General features: G+C 36.6%; 1 protein-coding gene and 3 long non-coding RNA genes across 5 annotated transcripts in view; 3 read left to right on the plus strand and 1 right to left on the minus strand.

The window, feature by feature from the left end:
- The window catches only part of LOC109084161 (NACHT, LRR and PYD domains-containing protein 12-like), a 941,455-nt gene that overhangs the window by 558,604 nt on the left and 363,170 nt on the right, over nt 1-19,681 (minus strand).
- LOC109078434 overlaps nt 1-19,681 on the plus strand; it is a 376,314-nt gene that overhangs the window by 283,098 nt on the left and 73,535 nt on the right. The window lies entirely within an intron of this gene.
- LOC122141523 lies at nt 496-2,456 on the plus strand. The gene is made up of 2 exons (XR_006157871.1): nt 496-723; nt 2,091-2,456. It is a non-coding gene; the product is annotated as an uncharacterized LOC122141523 (long non-coding RNA).
- LOC122141526 overlaps nt 3,930-19,681 on the plus strand; it is an 81,833-nt gene continuing 66,081 nt past the window's right edge. The window contains exons 1-2 of the long non-coding RNA XR_006157875.1: nt 3,930-4,066; nt 5,390-5,514. This is a non-coding gene — a long non-coding RNA (uncharacterized LOC122141526). The remainder of the gene's footprint in view (nt 4,067-5,389; nt 5,515-19,681) is intronic.

The following is a 19,681-nucleotide window of genomic DNA, read 5'->3' on the forward strand; positions in this document are numbered from 1 at the left end:
CATTTATCTAAATGGAATGAGACTTTGTACGGTTGTCAACACTTGGTAGCTCTACAAATAGAAAAATTAAATCAATACATACCCTTCTTAATTTTAGTGTGAAAAAACAGTCACTCTCTGGAGACCCACATTGAAATGAATGAGGAAATGATAAAATCAGTACTTTATCTTCTTAATTTATCAAATAAAATCAATAAATCCACCACAATTGCCGAATGATTACCACAATTGCCTTTTTGGTCCCTATAAATGTAAAAAAAATATAACAAATCCTTAAACTACATGTAGAATTTTAAGTAAAATTACATTTAAAAAATTATATATATATTATTATTATTTGTTTTTGTAACAAAAATATCCTTTTGTTGGCTGTGTTCTCTGGAGACCCCAAACAGCTCGAGTGTCCTCCCCAAACGAACAGCACATAAGAGTTAAACAAAACACTTTATACTCAAATATCTCATGATGAATGTGTTCACATTATATTTGTGAAAGATTCTTCATCTTAATGATTTGTTTGTAAGATGATCTCTCTTCCTCTGTTTGTCTCTTTCTAGTCTTTATTACTGTGGCATCACAGATGTTTCTTCTTTAACTCAGTCTTTGACGAAACACAAAAGCTCTGCAGTTTCTAAAAACAGCTTGATCTGAGACACAATAAGATTGGGAGACTCAAAGCAGAAGCTCATTGATGTGCTACGAGACTCAAACTGTGAAACTGAGGTGAGTAAACTTCACTTTGTGATATTAAAGAGATTCATTTACCTCTGATATATGAACAAATATATCCTTTCAGATATTTTTAAAAAGAGTTTATCAAATTATCATCAAGCTTTATTTCAAAGGGTTTGTGTCAGAATGAAATGTAAAGTTGATAAAAATGTTGAACACAAAGGAGGAAAGAGAAGAAAAGCACACTGTCACAGCTTTATACAGCAACAGCTGCTTTATTAATGACATCAGTAATAGTGAATCATTACAGTTTGAAATAGATTTGTTCAGATTGTAGGAAAACGCTGGTAAAATCAGAGCAGATTCAGCTTCAGCTCACAGTCGTCCAGCATCACATGATCAATGTCTCTGTCTCTTGTGTTTTTTTACTTTGACAATCAACACGTCACATTACTTTACACTTACTTTCTGTAAGAGATAATGTACCTCCAGCCGCTTGTTATCACAGAATAAACCCGACAGGGTGATCAGGACTTGTGTCCTCCTGAAGAGACTTATTCTGTGATAACATCCGGCTGCATGTGCATTATCACACTTATTATATGCTTTCTTGACACAGAAGTGAAGAATTAGACACAATTTAGATTCAGCTAAACACTTCTCGTCAGTTAGCAACAACTTTAACAACAAAGACACACTTTGAACAATGTCTCCTCAAGTCTACTATTAACAGGAATCTCCTGCGGTTTGGTTTGAGGGTAAATACAGTCAGTAACTGAGGCACAAGCTAATAGCAGTTGTGTTTGAATGAAACGAGTGAGAGCGCGGTGCTGTGATACGAGAGAAGTCAAAGAAACGCCCGACTCAAATACCGTATGACTGTGTGTTATTCTGCTGCTAATGACAACACACCTAATGAATAACACACCTCAGAATGACACGACTGACCAATCAGAATCCAGTATTCCAGCTAGCTGTGCAATAATTTCACTTATTTACTGAGACCAATACAAACATGTTTAAACTAGAAGACAAACAGCTTTAACTAGTGCAACATTTAACTGAAAGCTTTTTGTTTTAAGACAAAATCACATTTGTATTTATTCCTTGTCATTTATTATATTTGGTGTACACTCATTAGTATGTGTTTCTCTTTATATTGACTCAATAGAGACACAAACAGAATGGAATTCATGTTATAAATGTATTATATTTAAAACACAAATACTGTTTTATAAATGCATATTCAAAATCAGGTATAGTCAGTAATTAATCTGATTACTGGATTTTAATGCAACTTTTTACTCAAAAAACAAAGAAAAATTATAAAAAAAATAAAACTGATTGAAATATAGTAACTAATTTGTTTTTTTGTTCCACTGAACTCTGATTATCTTCTCTTCTGTTCCACCTTACAGTGTAGATACAGATCCATCACCAAAAGCTGATAAATGCTGTATATCATAAAGTGAAGTGGTCTTGAGAGGAGCAGTAAACATCAGCTGAAGATCCACAGAAGAGCTTCACTACTGTGTCTATGAGGAGAAATAAATGTGTGATAAATGTGTAAATGTGATCCATACAGGTGAAGAGACTCAGACTTTACAATGAAATAATGCAGCATGTGTGTTAGAAACATGATATTGAATGATTAATGTTGCTTTAGTATTCAAGCAGATGATCATTGTGTTTAATGTAAAGCAGGAACAGAGGAGGAAGAAGCTCAGATGAGTCTGTCTGGCTCTTCAGTTTAATAATATTTGCATTAAACTCATTCATAATGATTCAGATGTTTAAATGTGATTGTCAAGTGCAGCACTTAAATGTATCAAAAGATATAAAGCAGATCTACAATGTGTGAAATTTCCATGTTACTTAAAACATTTCCATGATCTCTCTTACATTTTCTACACATTGTTATTCTATTTAATTCTATATTAAGTTAGCTCTGTGTCTGTCTGTTTCTAACAATCACAAATGCTCTCATTACAACAAACAAAGCAGAAACACTGTGATTTCAGCACAACAAGGGTTAAGGGTCATTCTACAGAAATAGTCCATTTTGGTATGGCAAGATGTCTTAAAATGCATTTCTTTTTTTAACATTTAAACTTAGACCACATTATTATGTATGTCAACAGTAGTAACAGTTGGTATAATTACTCACAGACATAAAGAAATTGTGTGTCAGCTGTGGTCTTAATGACAATCCCTGCGTCTCAATGTTCTCACTATCCATCCTAAATATTATGTGAGATTAGAATAAGTGTGTCCCAAAGCATAGTATGCTGAAAAAAGTATGCCAAAAGTCCCCGGATGGTCATGCTTGTTTTGTTTCTCTGCTGCAGATATGTGAGAAGCTCATATCAAGGCAAAGTTTAAAAGGTAAAAAAAACTGTATTATTTAGAGATGTTTAAGATATAAATTGTGCTAAATCTCCTACACCTTCGACCTTATTTTATTTATTCTCAGGGAGGTAAAGTAAGTCAAATCTGTTCTATCTCATAATCATCTGAGTTCATCTTCACAAAACCGGTCACAGAAGACTTCTCCGTGGTCTGTTCTTAGCTATAAATCAATGCCAGGGGAGGCAGACTTGTGTTATACACTACAAGCCAGTTTATTTATTACAATTAGTAAATATTCTACAACTACTGTAGAAGTATTAAATAAAGTATAAATCTGAGTAAGTTCTCTGCTCAAGGCAATATCAGCGATGGTTCTGGAGCCGGAGAGCTCTTCAGGTCTGGAAGCAGCATCTGATTTCATCATCACTTCAGTCTTTTATAGACAGCAGGTGGATCCAGTGTCTTCTGACATCATACTGGAAATCCCCTCAGAAGTTCTTTATAAAAGGCTTGCATCTTCTCATTTTTCTTCTTCGGGATTCTTTGCTCTGCTGTCCTTTACACTTGATCTGAAACACAGCCGCTGAGGTAATGCCCAGCTTCTTTTCTCTTCAGCGCTCTCAATAATACATGTGTCATCTCTATCTGCTCTTGATTATACATCTTATAAACCATTTCTTAATAAATGCTTAAAACAACAAGTGTTCTGTTTTACTTAATACACCACTTTCTCAATAAAACAAATACAATAAAGTGTGGTGTCTTTCTTAATAAACCACTTTCTCAATAAAACAACTCTAGCTGAGACAGTTCCCTTAGTACTGAATGTATGATTTCATAAATTAAATAATAATAGCGCGAATCTCCAGTGAATGCAGGCAGCACGAGAGGACGCAGAGCAGCACGAGACCGAATTGTTTGTAAAACTTTCTGAGTGCGCGCGGAGCGAGGGAACCGAGACAGGGGTAGCTGCAGCCTGGAGCACTGCGCGTGCTGAAAGGTTTCTCACTGGTGAAAGGAGTTTTACTGTGTTGAACAATCAGAGGTAAATATACATTAACGTAATTTCCTTTAGACAAGAGAAGGTGGCGGCGATGTGATGTAATTATTTATCATACTTTTATCTATGCGTTATATATTAAGATAGCTTGTTATAATACGATCATAATTTTCCTTTGCGTTATATCTTGCAGCTTTAGTAATTAGTTTACTGTTGTTGTACATACTGTATTCACAGTGAGACAAAACGATGAGCGCATCTGCATCGAAGGCAAAGACTTCAGAGTTGATAGTTTGTATCGGCGTCCTTTTTGTGCAGCAATGACAGAGATATTTGTTAAATATAAGGAGGACTGGACTGGAAGGACGAATTTAATTAAGATATAGTAAGTTAAAGTGATAGCCTACAGCAGATGGCAGTAATGCAACACTGTGGATGCCAACTGAAGTAAAATAAAATAAAAAAGATTGCGCCTCGCGTCGCGGCGAAGACGTCATCACCCGCCCGCTCACAACAACAGCGTCGAGTCTCGTGAGGAGAGCAGATCGCGGTACTTCACGTGTTTACATTATTGTAAAACACTCTTAACCGTTTATTTAAGCAACATCCAAAGAGGTAATTTCTGATTTGTTTAGTTTCTACTTCTGCTGACTAAAACAGTTATCACAGCAGGCGACGAGCATGTGAGGGGAAATGTTCAGATCTGAGTGAATTTGTGTTTTTATATGTTCGTTTATGATTGTTGTGATGTTTGGAGTGATGATGATGCTGGTACTGAGTGCTCTTTATTATTAAAGGTTTTATAGTTTGTCAGTTTCTGGATATACTATATAATCCTATTATGTTTTAATAGAGCAGTTTTTAGTCTTTCAACAAATATCCTAACGCGAATAATCAGTTTCTATCAGCAAACACTCAGAATAAAGTGATGATCTGCTGCTGATCCTGAATGTCTTGTTTAATGAGTGTTTTATAGTCTGAGACTCATCAATATTAATATCAGCTGATGAAAAATCCTCTTTATTTTCATGATAATAGATCCTGTTTTCACCTCATTCATTATACTGATGACTTCAGATCTGTTCATTGACACATTAAGATCATTTTATTGCTGTCAAGACCAGACACGATCAGTTATTGTGACATTACAAGACGAAAACTAAACAGCATTTATTCATTAGTCTGTGATAAACAAACCACCATACAAAAAAAAAAAAAAAAAAAAACAAAGTTAAATTAAATTCATTGGTGATTTATGTGTACCTTAAAAGCAATTTTGTAAAATGTATTTGTGTGTTTATTATTTACAACTTTTTAAATTCCTAGATTGTTTATATTTGGTATCTTTTAATTGTATGTGTTTTTCAGCTAACAAGTGCAAGCATCAGAGCATCAGGAAGAAGAGAAATCTGCAGAGACAGAGTTTATTGAAGGACAGAGAGAACATGAAGATCCAGAACCCTGCAGAATCAAACACACTGAAGAACAAACAGGTTGCTGTTTATTCTTCATCCTCCAATAATGAGGCTGAAAACCATTAGGTTATAAAGCAGTTCAGTATTTTAGTGTTTGTAGTAGGAAAAAACAAACCAATCATATATATACACACTACTCACAAAAAAATAGGGATATTCAAACTTCGGGTGAAATTTATGGAAAATGTAAAAAGTTCAAGCTACAGTGATATTATATCATGAAAGTAGCGCATTTAAGTAGAAGCATGCAATGGTGATTTCTTCATCTCAAACTATTTATTAAAACTAAAGCTATCAACAGTGGTGGGAATACCACAACAAAAAAGCTAATGTCTCAATAACTTGTCGTGTCCTTGAGCATCAATTACAGCTTGACAACGATGTCTCATGATGTTCAAAAATGTAGTCTTGTTGTATATTTACATTTATGCATTTAGCAGACGCTTTTATCCAAAGCTACTTACAGTGCATTCAGGCTATAATTTTTTTTTTTTTTTACCAGTATGTGTGTTCCCTGGGAATCGAACCCACAACCTTTTGCGCTGCTAACGCAATGCTCTACCACTGAGCCACAGGTTTATGCTCTACCACTGAGCCAGCATAGCATTGCACTCGTCTTGAAGGGCTGCCCTTAGGTCATTGAGGTTCTGGGGTGCAGGGTTACAACCCTCTACACCACGACTCCACTGATCTCATAGGTTTTCTATGGGATTCAGGTCTGGAGTAAGTACAGGCCACTCAGTTTGAAGCACCCCAGCCTCCAGCAGCCGTTCCTTGATGATGCGACCTCGATGAGCTGGACCATTGTCATCCATGAAGATGAAATCAGGCCTGTGTTGCTCATGCAGAGGCACAATGACTGGATTAATGATCTTATTCAGGTAGTACTGGTTTGTCACAGTACCATTCATAAGGTGTAGGGCAGTTCTTTATTGACTAGACACACCTGCCCAGACTGTAACACCAGACAACAGTGGCTGATGCATAGTAGTCTCCTTGATGTCTCCAACAGCGTTGGCGGTCATCATTCCTGCTCAAGGTGAATCGACTTTCATCAGAGAACAGCACTGAGGCCCACTGGTTCCTCGTCCAGCACAAATGCTCCCTGATGTTGACTCCTGTGCCTGGTGGTGTGGTCAGGTACCCTTGCAGGTCGTTTAGCTGATGTTTTTGAATGGTCTGACGTGACACTCGGGTGCCTCTCACTTCCCTTAAATGTCCCATTAAAGCAGAGCCACCTTTAACGATGTCCAGACATGCAGGTGTCCTTATCATTCAGTGAGACATCTGCATGTAAACATCTAGGAGCCATTTTCTGTATTGTAGAAATATTGTTGTCCACTGTGTGGCGCTAAACCATGGTATAATTAGAGCACCTGTGTAAAGAGCCAGGTGACGTTGATAATGGGGAAGCACACGGTTTTTGACCGTGCTAAAGGGTAACTTGCAAGAATGTGGATTTTGCAGTATGTGGAGATGTGCTGTGTATAAGATATTAACTTTGTGTAGCCTACATGTTTATGACCACGAAGGAAGGAGAGACAAAGATTGAGGCTTTGTTTATTCACTTACACAAAATGAAGACACTCTGCTTGGATCTACGTCAGTATGCATGGACTCTGTTTTTACACACACGTTAAATATGTGCTCACTCCTGTTATCAGCGACAACGGCTTATAGGAAAGACGAAACATTAAGTCAAAAACCTTGCTTCCGGTGGACTGTGAGCATAACTTTACATGGATTTCACTTCAGAGACGGCTCTTCGTTGAACAAGCGTTTTTAGCTCAGTTGGCTATGGATTTAAGTGGATATCGGACTCTGTTTGCTGTTCCTGTTGGATTCGCGTTGGATTGTTAATCGGCACTGGATTAAAAGGTACATTGTTGCAACAATTACAATAGTGGCCATTTACTATGTGTGCACACAAAACTATCGTTAATCCAATGCATTGGTTGCCAAAAGTTAAATATTTCTTTGAACTGTATGGTTGATGTGATATTGTGGTAATATGGATGAACAGTGTGTGAATGCGGAGGAATCCGCTGTGACAAAACAAGTTTTGTAATGCTAACGAATCTGAAAGGCAAAAAAGGCCAGTTAAACTTACAGCAAAGGCCTTAGTGGAAAGCTGGATTCATTGCAAGAATGTGGATTGTGCAGTATGTGGAGATGTGCTGTGTATAAGATATTAACTTTAGAGTTCCTGTGGCTCAGTGGTAGAGCATTGCGTTAGCAGCGCAAAAGGTTGTGGGTTCAATTCCCAGGAAACACACATACTGGTAAAAAAAGATGTATAGCCTGAATGCACTGTTGCTAAATGCGATAAAAGTGTCCAAAGATTGAGTAAACTTTATGAAGCCTACATTTTTATGACCACGAAGGAAGGAGAGTCAAAGATTGAGGCTTTGTTTTTTTATTCACTTACACAAAATAAGACACTCTGCTTGGATCTATGTCAGTATGCATGGACTCTGTTTTTGCACGCGTTAGATACGTGCTCACTCCTATTATCAGCGTAAGTATAGGAAGGACGTAACAACCGGAATATCCTCTTTCAAGTATGTGACTAGTTTCACTTTAGGAGCCATGAGTGAGCAGTGGGAAAAATGTAATTTGTACACGGCTTCAGGCAACATTTATGGCAAAAAAGAGCCAGTGTCCACGACTAATTCAGTCTCAACTGAAAGTCCATTTGATGTTGTAACACGAACATAAAAAGATTGTCTGCAGAGTATTCACAGCATCAGTCAAGAGAACAACAGTGTCAGGGACTACTTCCCTAACATCCTTCGAAGAACGGCATACTTTACATATGTTCACTGAATATAAACCTAACAGAGCACTCAGATCATTAGGATCGAGTCATTTAGAAATACCAAGGGTTCAAACAAAACAAGGGGAGTCTGCTTTTAGTTATTATGCTGCCCGTAGTTGGAATCAGCTTCCAGAAGAGATCAGATGTGCTAAAACATTAGTCACTTTTAAATCTTGACTCAAAACTCATGTTTAGCTGTGCATTTATTGAATGAGCACTGTGCGATGTCTGAACTGATTGCACTGTATTTTAAAATTTTAAAATAAAATCATTTTCTATTTTTAACTATCTTAATTTCTTTTTAAGTCAGTTTTTAAATCATTTTAAATTCCTTGTTTTATTTTTGTGATTATTATTATTATTATTATTATTTTTCTTTCATGATTATTTTACTTTCTTTTATGTAAAGCACTTTGAATTGCCATTGTGTACGAAATGTGCTATATAAATAAACTTGCCTTGCCTTGCCTTTAGAGAAATGTCCAATCTTACCACAGAGATGGCATTTAGCATGGGCAGCAAGGCAATCGGCAGCATTAGCAAGGTGATTTTTAGCTCTGCATTGATAACACATGCAATTTACTTTCTGTGTAGTATCAGCAACAGGTTTCGCTACGTCAGAACACGTCATGCTCTTTTTCTCATACTGCTGGGGCATACGATCGCTCGACCAGCTGGTCCCGCAGCATTTCGCTCTCCATATTAGTATAACTTTCAGCATGAAATGATCCTCTAGCGCTTTCATTGCATGTACAAATGTAGTTCCCGTATCAGGCAGGGTGTAAAACAGCCGCTGGCCTTCGGTACCCAAGCTGTGTAGGAATACAGCATGCTTTCTTGCATCAGGCCATGAGCCCTCTGAAGCATTAATGGCCAGCAAATATTTCTTGAGAATTTTCCGCCAAGTAACAAAAGGAATCGCAAGCTCTCCGCTGCATGGCAGAAAAGGCACAGGCGTAGGCACGGAAACCAAAGAGTTTTTCACGGCTGAAGAATTTAAAACTACATCAGAAGAAACATATTGGTGTGAGAGATCACAACGAGAGCATGTGCTTTAAGTGTGAGAAGACATTTATTACAGCTCCACATTTGAAACGGCACGAGAGGATCCACACTGGAGAGAAACATGTGTTCACACTGGAACAAGAGATTTAATCAGAAAGAAACTCTGAAATCACACGAGAGGATTCACACCGGAGAGAAACCTTACATGTGTTCATACTGCAACGAGAGATTCAGTCAGTCAGGAATCCTGAAATCACACGAGAGGATTCACACTGGAGAGAAACCGTATCACTGCACTGCATGTGGGAAGAGTTTCCGTCATTCATCAACTTTATGTAAGCATACGAAAAACAAACACAGTAAGTAGATCATAGATCCAGCACTTTCAAATCTTAGGTTTCAACCTCGCCAAACGTGACACTCTAATGCATTGAGTAATAAATTCTGTCCTAACCAGCCAGTGTGAGATACAGGACAAAGAAACAACATCTAAAGTTTTCACAGTAAATAAAGTTCAGAATCACCAGTTTCATCTGTGAGATCCAGATCAACTCAAAGATGGACAAGATCTGATAGTTTCACTGTTGTATAACAATTTTATGTTCAGTTCTCTTATAATGTGTATGTATAATTTTTTTTTAGTTTAAGCTTTTATGAAAGAAAGAAGATTTTTACAAGTTCAAACTGTTGTTCTGAAATGCATTATTTTTACAATTGTTCTTCACTGTTGTTTTTATTCTTCCACTTATAGTGTAGTTAGAAAATGCAGATGTAAAATATATTGTTGTAAGTTTGCTGTTGGCCGTTTCTTCAGTTTTATTTTCGGGAGATAATTTGGTTTTCTTGTAAGTCCATAAAAATCTAGATCTGTGTGGTTTGTTTCCACTTTTACTTATGTTTTATATTTGCTTTACCGAGTATTAAACTTTTATTATCAGTTTTTATTGTCTGCTGATTTTTCTTGCATCAAGAATAACTGTATAATTTTTGTTACATTTAAAAGCCATATTGATTGCATTTTGGGCTTTCTTTCTTTTATTCATTTATTCATTGTTTTTATTTTATTTAATTTAGGGAACCAGCCGTCCACATTTTCTGGAGACAGTCCTGGTTGTTGGTGTCCTGTCCTCGGAAATGCCCCCGTTTTACACCACGTTCATTTCACATCATCCAGCAGATCTGTAAAAAGCCGGACTAATGTAGCTGGCTGGTTATGGAAGCAATCGTCTAGTGATTATTATCACCAAAAGAGGGCACTGCCAGCTTCACTGATTACATACTTTTTTGTATTTTTGTATTGTGGATTCATAAAGTCATAATCTTGTTATATTATGTTCTGTTCGCTAGTTGTAGTATTTATTATTTACTGTTTCATAGCCTGACTTTTGCTGAACTGTATTTAAACTATGGTCAGTTTGACCTACAAACATCGCTCATAATAATTATGAATTCTAATATTATTATATGGAAGTTGGAAACCACAACAATTTAAAAAACAAAAAACATACCTTTGTATGTCCTTAATAAACATTGTCCTTGTTTTTTAATTTATAGATAATCACAAGTGAGATATTAAAGATATTTTCACTACTGAACTAGAAACTAGCCTATTATATGATCTCTGGCAGCTAGGCTTTCTTGACTAGAAGATTTCTTGCAAAGAGGGAAGACTTTTTCAACAACAAAGTTAAGATATATTTCTTCTTTCTTTTATGATTGTTGGGTAGGCCACTGATTTACTGATATGTGACCCAGGCCACAAAACCAGTCTTTAGTGTCGATTTGTTGAAATAGAGATTTATACATCATCTGAAATCTGAATAAATAAGCTTTCCATTGATGTATGGTTTATTAGGATCGGACAATATTTGGCCGAGATACAACTATTTGAAAATCTGGAATTTGAGGGTGCCTAAAACTCAAAATACTGAGAAAATCACCTTTAAAGTTGTTCAAATGAATTCTTAGCAATGCATATTACCAATCAAAAATTACTGAATATCCTAATGATTTTTGGCATAAAAGAAAAAATCGATAATTTTGACCCATACAATGTATTTTGGGCTATTGCTAAAAATATACCCCAGTGACTTAAGACTTCGGTTCTAACATATTTGACCCTGGACGACAAAACCAGTCTTAAAAATATGCATTGCTAAGAATTCATTTGAACAACTTTAAAGGTGATTTTCTCAGTATTTTGAGTTTTAGGCACCCTCAAATTCCAGATTTTCAAATAGTTGTAGTTTTTGTTTATCTTATATGCAACGTTAGCTCACTATCAGACAGTTGTAGCCAGTGCTTGACATTAACTTTTTTGGAAACCAGCCACTATGTCTAGTGGTTTTCTAAATCTACTAGCCACTCAGCATTTTCACTGGCCACAATTTTGTTATTGGGAAATGACGTTTTTATATGACTTAATACTGCATACACAAATTAATTTTATAATGTGATTTCCAGGTAATTTTTGCCCTATTTAAAGGGCATTTTTCCTTAACCGTATTAAATGCATGCACCATCTTTCATATCAAATTCTTACATTTTGTTAATAATTTCACTTAATATAATAAGACAATATAGGGCTGTTAACAATCAAATTAAATCAGTATCAACAAAACCAAATCTTTCCGCTGCAGAAGAAAACAAAAGGGACTGGAGTGGCATTCAAATGCTTTGACACAGACAGTACAATAATGTTGTGAGCTTGGTATTTCTTATATATACTTGTATTTTTGCACATATTCTGTATACATACTTATATATACTTGTATTTTTGCAGTATACATACATACATACATACAAATAGGTGGCAGCAAGTGTATTAATTAATGAGTCATTGAAGCATGCCTTCAAACGATTCGTTCACACGGCTGATTCAAGAATGAAGCAAGTGCCTGTGTTTATGAATAGACCACTGAATCATTGACTCAAATGATTAAAAATTCAAAAACACGAATCATTCAGTAACAAAACACGACTGTCCTGCTGTTATCTTTGTTTGGAACTACTGTAATTAACCAAAAACAGTCAAGGTTGACAATATATCCTATCAATAGATTCAAATTCAAATATTGAACTAAAATATATATTAACTAGGCTACTCGTTTTAACTCTTGAAAAACTTCACATTGTTTGTTATATTTTCCTTTACAGCGCCTCTGATATGCACGCGCTTTCAGCTGTCTTCCGTAGAGATCTGCGCGCTTGCGGAATTAAAAATAACCGTCATTCCATTTTACTGGCTAATGACTCGCTCGTTTATCGATCTACCGTTAAAGTATCAGGTTGATAAGGAAGATCGCGAATAGTGGAAAAAAACAATAACTCATATCCATCTTTTCTTGTACATGATTTGTCTGTTATTATTTAAAAAAAAATTGAAAAATCACAAATGTAGCAGAAGGAGGTGAATGGAGAAGATTGAGAGGGAGAATATGAAGAAACAGCAGGTGGCGCTAGTGCACTGTTTTAGTTTGGGATCTGCTGTTAGAAGGAAGAAGAAGGAGAAAGCAGGTGTGTTTTGTGGTTCACACTTCCTGTCCCTAGTTGGTGGCGCTGCTGCACGAGATCTGTTGTTAACTGGACTTTGATTTTCTCCAAGATGAAGTCGTGTCAGGTGACAAACATCAATCGTGAAAGATCGCACAGGTGTTTAACAGCGATCACAAACCGAACGTGTTTTAAAGACTTCTGGATTCTGTTCCTGCCCACAAGATCGTCTGAACTACTGCAGTAAGGTAAGTCTGAATACTTTCAACCATTACACTTATTTATGAGAATGATGAACGCATTTCAGAGCTGTATGAAGCGGGATTTGTTAAAGTTATAAAACTTATACCTGTCTGTCGACAGAAGAAACAAAACACCGCTGAGAAGCAGAGAAGATATTAAAAAACAACCGTTTTAAAGACGATCGACGTTGGTAAAACTTGTACAAGTCTGTAAAAATCTGTAAAACATTTTACAAGTCTGTAATTAAATGTAAGCATTTAATTGAATAATTTCTAAAGAGACGATCATTAGCAAAATTTATTTTAGTGATTACTGAAATGAGATAATGACGTGTGTTTGTGAGTGATGGATTTGGGCTCGAGCATATTTTATTTTTATGTTTTATGATTGCTTGATAACTGCAAGAACGTCTATCCTGCAGCTAGTTATTTTCTCATTCATCATTTCTTCCTCTGGAACTCTCCCGTGATCTTGCTCTCATTTGTCATGTCCCAGGTCATGAATGAGTCATGCTGATCGTCTTCCAGAAGGGACACAAAGATCTCACGTGTGTTGAGCTGTTCATCTGCAAGTATGTCAGAGAAGAGAGGAAAGATGAGTCTCTCCACAGAAACAGGAGGTACGACTGAGTCTGATTTCAGAGAATCATATTCGCGTACACACTGCTGCAGTGTTCAGAGCTTTGCTGGAAAAGCTCCAAAACTGTAACAAACTTTGTTGTATATTTACAAATGATTTGCAGAACTTCAGAGCTTCATAACCTTCCTAATTAAAAATAACATGATATTTTAAAAAATAGCCAATAGAATATATATTGACATCAGAATTGAACTCAGAAAATCAGAATTTACAGTCATTTAGCAGTCGCTCTTCAGGCACGGACCTGTACTTGACAAAAAAGTAACTTATTACAGCATCAGGGATTTTGGTTGTAGGTCAGATAAATTTATAATTTAATAATTTGTTTTAGGTCATTACAAGTGATTGTAACAGACATGAACCCACTGGACGGGCACCAACCACACCTACAACATTTTATTGTTTATATGAGTCAGGGGCGTTTCTATGATTGATTGTAAGTCGTTTCTTTAGTGTGTATGTATCTGTTTGTGTACATTCTTCAAAGTTACAAAGGTCAGAGTTCATCCGTGTCAAGTGATGTTAATTCTATTCTAACAGAGAACAACTGATCCAGAATGCGTGAACCTAGGCCTTGACTGAAGTAATCCAGATATTATTTTCACGACAGCATGTGTCGAGTCAATCAATTGTGAAATAGTAGCGTAACGATGCTAATTTCGAAAGGGTGACAACAAATGAGAAGACGAGGCTTCAGTGAGTTTGTAGTGTAATGGTATCGATGTTGTGGAGACGCTGTGTGTATTGGATGTAGAAAGCAAACCCTGCTTTTTGTTTAGAATCCGTGTTTAAGATTTATTAATAACTACTGTTCCTGAGCCGTACGACTCCCAAAGGTTAGACTTGGTACAGCACGCTTTATCTTATGAAGGCTGCAGTGCATTTTCCTCCCAGACTTCCGTGTGTACAACATTCAGATACCCACACTAAATACACTGTAGCCTAAAATACCTAAAACCAACACTGAAATAACTGTATTTGGGAATGTTGGCACTTCAGGTCATAAAGTTGGTACAGTGAAGAAGAAAAATGTAGAACTTTAGGAGTTTGTATCTGAAAGGTAGTAGTTGCCAGGGATAAAAGCTTATCGTCTGTGTAACGTTCAGCTCAGCGTGGGACTCGGGGAAAACAGATACGGTAATTATTACAACGCCATTGTTACTGTTATTACACACCCAATAAACAAAGTGAAGGAACTTTTAAAATCGTGTCATGTGGTCCTTAAATTGAGTTGTAACAGAACTGTGTGAGCACTGACATTTAGCTCTCAGTTTAGTCAAAAAGAAAATGAAAAATACATTCTTAATTAGATCAGTCATATTTTAAAAAAAAGATTATTCCTCACCTTTTAAGTACATTAAAGAAAATTGTTAAACAAATGGGGAGTCTGTACACAAGAATGACTGTCGCTATCTTTAAAAATCGGCAAATGTTGGTGGCTGTGAAGGACTAGGAGAGAATGTGGTGCACTAATAAAACACAGATGAAGCTCCTGTAGAAAAGGTTGCTTCTTCTCTCTTTGTGTCATTAGTGTTAAGATCAGGACCAAATGTGAGCTAGTGAAGATGTGACCAGGCCAAAAGGGTGGGACATACCAGACTTCCAGTGAGGAAAACAACATCTATCAAAGGTCTCTATTTTTACTTATCTTTGACTTAACGATGTTCGTGTGGGCTTATTTCTCCACTCAGGATGCGTGTGATAGAAATGATGGAAAAAACAATAAAAATCAATGAATTTCCCTCTTTATTGAACTCAGTCCGGAGCTTCTTTCCAGTAACACAATTCACACAAGCAGCCACCAGGAGGGATAAATTAACCATTGGAAAATAGATCATGCAGTCAAACATGAATATGTCTTGTCCATCTGTTCAGTAGTCATAGATGGACAAATGCATGTCTAATACTGTGCTTCATTACCATCCTCAACAGTGAAGCCTCTTGACAATGAGACTGACGGAGCTCCTGTAGTAAAGTGTTTTGTTCTTTGTGGTCATTAGGGTAAGATCAGGCTCACATGACCGGTCCAGCTCTGTGTCCTGTGAAGAGTCGACCCCAGTCAAAAGAGATGAACCACCTGAAAGTCGTGGAAGAAACAACATCACGAAGCAAACGGTATTGATCTGTTTCTTATTTTTGTGTACAAATAGACTGTGTCAAAAATGATCATGTGACTAATTACCTAAACTTATAGTCCATAAATTTTTATTCACTCGTATTGTTTTTTTCTTTGGACAAAATATTGTTACGAGATATTTGGTCATTGTAGTTTCGCTAAAAAAGCAGTAGGTTGTGATTTATTGTTAGTTTTACTCTCACGCTTCAGTAAGAAACACTAGAATCCGATGATTTTACAGTTCCACAGGAAACCACAAGACGTTTTGCAGACAGTCTACCTGCAGATCTTCCAGGTAAAAACCACCCACCATTTCAAGGGATATTTTACAATTTATAAATAAAGCAATACAGTATGGTAATAAGACTTGTGACCAGAACATGTATTCTACTTTTCTTTAACAAGAAGCCCATCAAATAAGCAATGAGAAACCCTTTTTATTAATATTTACATCAGCAGTGAACTGTTTCGTCTGCACCTTGAATTTTTGATGATATTAACTTTTAATACTAATAAATACATAAATTTGATCAAGATTACTAGATGATTTTTTTTTCTTTCATCAGTTTGTTCTGTCTTTGTAGGATCTTGAGAGCAATAATAATCACATTTCTGAAGAAAGAATGGAAACGTTTAAGAAAATAGTACAAACAGAGAAACCTTGCCAATCTCTTTGTGCAGGAGTTTAATGCAACAGAGCATATCGAAAGAAGCAGCTCTGGATCTTCACCGCTTCTAGCTCTTGATGATAGATGAAGCAAGATGAAGTGTGCTGTACTCTAGACAGGTAAGAGACTCGTGATCATCTGTCAGATTGTCACTTAGGCATGTAGAGAGAGAAATTGATTAAACAAATATCCCCTGCGTATTTTTGTGTATCTGTTTAGATGAGAGGGGCGGCGGTCTTCATTCCATCAGATGTAAAGGTAGCCTAAGAGAAGAAGGCGACCAATGTGTGTGTTGAAGGGAATTGACACAAAGCAAGCGTCGTGACTCTACAACTTCTGCAGAACCTCTCACATAGATCTCTATATCACTCAGGGTTGTAGTGAACAGGTCAAACCTGACATGAGGTGCGAAAGATTGAATTGCTTCCAGACGTCATGGAATCACAGGAGATACAGGGTTGAGTGCAAAACATTGTAGTTATGAAATGCACAGGAGAACAAGACAAGCAGATAGAACTGTATTGGACCAAGGAGTTGCTGGCATCGGAAAAAACAGGTCTCTGTGCAGAAGTTTGTTCTGGATTGGGCCGAAGGACCGAAAATCAAGATCTCAGCTTCATATTTCCTCTTCCATTTAGAGGGAGGACTGCAAACTTAAAGGAGCCAGGCAAAACTATCGTTTGATGGACAGCGCACTTTATAACAGGTAAGCAAGCTACCAAGAAGAGAAGGAGGCTAGTTCAAAGAGACAAAAGGACGGAACACTACATGTAGATTTTAAGTAAAATTACATTTAAAAAATTATATATATATTATTATTATTTGGGTTGTACAAAAATATCCTTTTGTTGCTGTGTTCTCTGGAGACCCCAAACGCCTGAGTGTCCTTCCCAAACGAACAGCACATCAGAGTTAAACAAAACACTTTATACTAAAATATTCTGTGAATGGGTTCACATTATATTGTGAACGATTCTCATCTTAATGATTTGTTGTAAGAGGATCTCTTACTCTGTTTGTCTCTTTCTAGTCTTATAAACGTGGCATACAGATGTTCTTCTTTAACTAAGTCTGTGACGACCACCAAACAGCTCTGCAGTTTCTAAAACGTTGATCGAGGTGTTAAAGGATTGGAGACTCAATAGCAGAAGCTCATTGATGTGCTTACGAGACTCAAAACTGTAAACTGAGGTGAGTAAAAACTTCCACTTTGTGATAGTAAAGAGATTCATAAACCTCTGATAGTGAACAAATATATACTTTCACATATTTGTGGAAAAGAGTTTATCAAATGATCAATCAAGCTTTTTTTCAAAGGGTTGGTGTCAGAAGTACATGTAAAGTGATAAAAAATGTTGAACACAAAGGAGGAGAAGAGAAGAAAAAGCACACTGTCACAAGCTTATAGACACAAACAGCTGCTGTATTAATGACATCTTAATAGTGAATCATTACAGTTTGAAATAGATTTGTTCCGATGTAGGGAAAACGTGGTAAAAATAGAGCAGGATTCAGCTTCAGCTCACAGCGTCCAGCATCACAGTCAATGTCTCTGTCTCTGTGTGTTTTACTGACAAGCAACACAGTCACATACTTTACACTTAATTTCTGTAAGAGATAATGTCACCTCCAAGCGCTTGGTATCACAGAATAAACCGAACAGGGCGTCAGGACTTGGGTCCTCCTGAGGAGACTATATTCTGTGATGACATACCGGGCTAGCATGTGCTTACTCAAACTTATTATAGCTTTCTGACCAAAGTGAAGAATTAGACACAATTAGATTCGCTAAACACTTTCTCGTCAGTTAGCAACAACTTTAACAACAAGACAACTTTGAAACAATGTCTCCCAAGTATACTATTAACAGAACTCCTGGGTTGGTTTGCAGGGTAAATACAGTCAGTAAACTGAGGCACAAGCTAATAGATGTGTGTTGAATGAAACGAGGGGAGAGCGCGGTGCCGGGAGTTACGAGAGAAGTAAAGAAACGCCCGAATCAAAATACGTAGACTGGTGTATTCTGCTTGCTAATGGACAACACAAACATAATGAATAACACACCTAGAATGCACGACTGACCAATCAGATCCATATTCAACGGCTAGCTGTCGCAATAATTTCACTTATTGACTGAGGAGAACCAATACAAACTGTTTCAACTAGAGGACCACAAACAGCTTTACTAGTGCAAACATTTAACTGATAAGAGTTGTTTAAGACAAAATCACATGTATTTGTCCTGTCATTATTTATTTGGTGTAAAATCGTAGGATGTGTTCTCTTTATATGAACGCAATAGAAGGACACAACAGAAGGGAATCTGTTATAAATGTATTATATTTAAAAACACAAATACTGTTTTATAAATTGCGATTCAAATCAGGGTTATAGTCAGTAATATTGATTACTGGATTTTAATGCAACTTTTTACTCAAAAAACAAAGAGAAAATTATATAAAAAAAAATAAAACTGATTGCAATATAGTAACTAATTAGTTGTTTTGTTTCCACGGAACGTTGATTATCTTCTCTTCTGTTTCCACATTACAGTGTAGCTAAAGAGCCATCAAAAAAAGCTGAGAAAAATGCTGTATATCTAAAGTGAGTGGTCTGAGAGGAGCATAAAATCAGCTGAAGCTCCACAGAAGAGCTTCACTACTGTGTCTATGAGGAGAAATAAATGTGTGATAAATGTGTAATGTGACCATACAGGGTTGAAGAGACTCAGACTTTACATGAAATAATGGCAGCATGTGTGTTAGAAACACGATATTGAATGATTAATGTTGCTTTAGTATTCAAGCAGATGAATCATTGTTGTTAATGTAAAAAGCGGGTACAGAGGAGGAAGAAGCTCAGATGAGTCTGTCTGGCTCTTCAGTTTAAAATATTTGTATTAAATCATTCATAATGATTCAGATGTTTATAAATGTGATTGTCAAGTGGAGGCACTGTACATGTATCAGAAAGGATATAACGCAGATCGACAATGTGTGAAATTTCCATGTTACTTTTAAAACATTTCCATGATCTCTCACATTTTCCTACACATTGTTATCTATTAACCCCTAACAAATAGTAAAGCTTTGTATCTAATAGAAACTTGAGCAGGTGGTTGGGCAAGTTGGATCAAAACTCTGCAGGACATGGCCCTCCAGGTGAGTTTGGGCCCCCCTGTCCAATAAGGGGGATGAGCAGGTT

The sequence above is a fragment of the Cyprinus carpio genome, chromosome B22, assembly GCF_018340385.1.
Source record: "Cyprinus carpio isolate SPL01 chromosome B22, ASM1834038v1, whole genome shotgun sequence".
In the NCBI taxonomy this organism is placed as follows: Eukaryota; Metazoa; Chordata; class Actinopteri; order Cypriniformes; family Cyprinidae; genus Cyprinus; species Cyprinus carpio.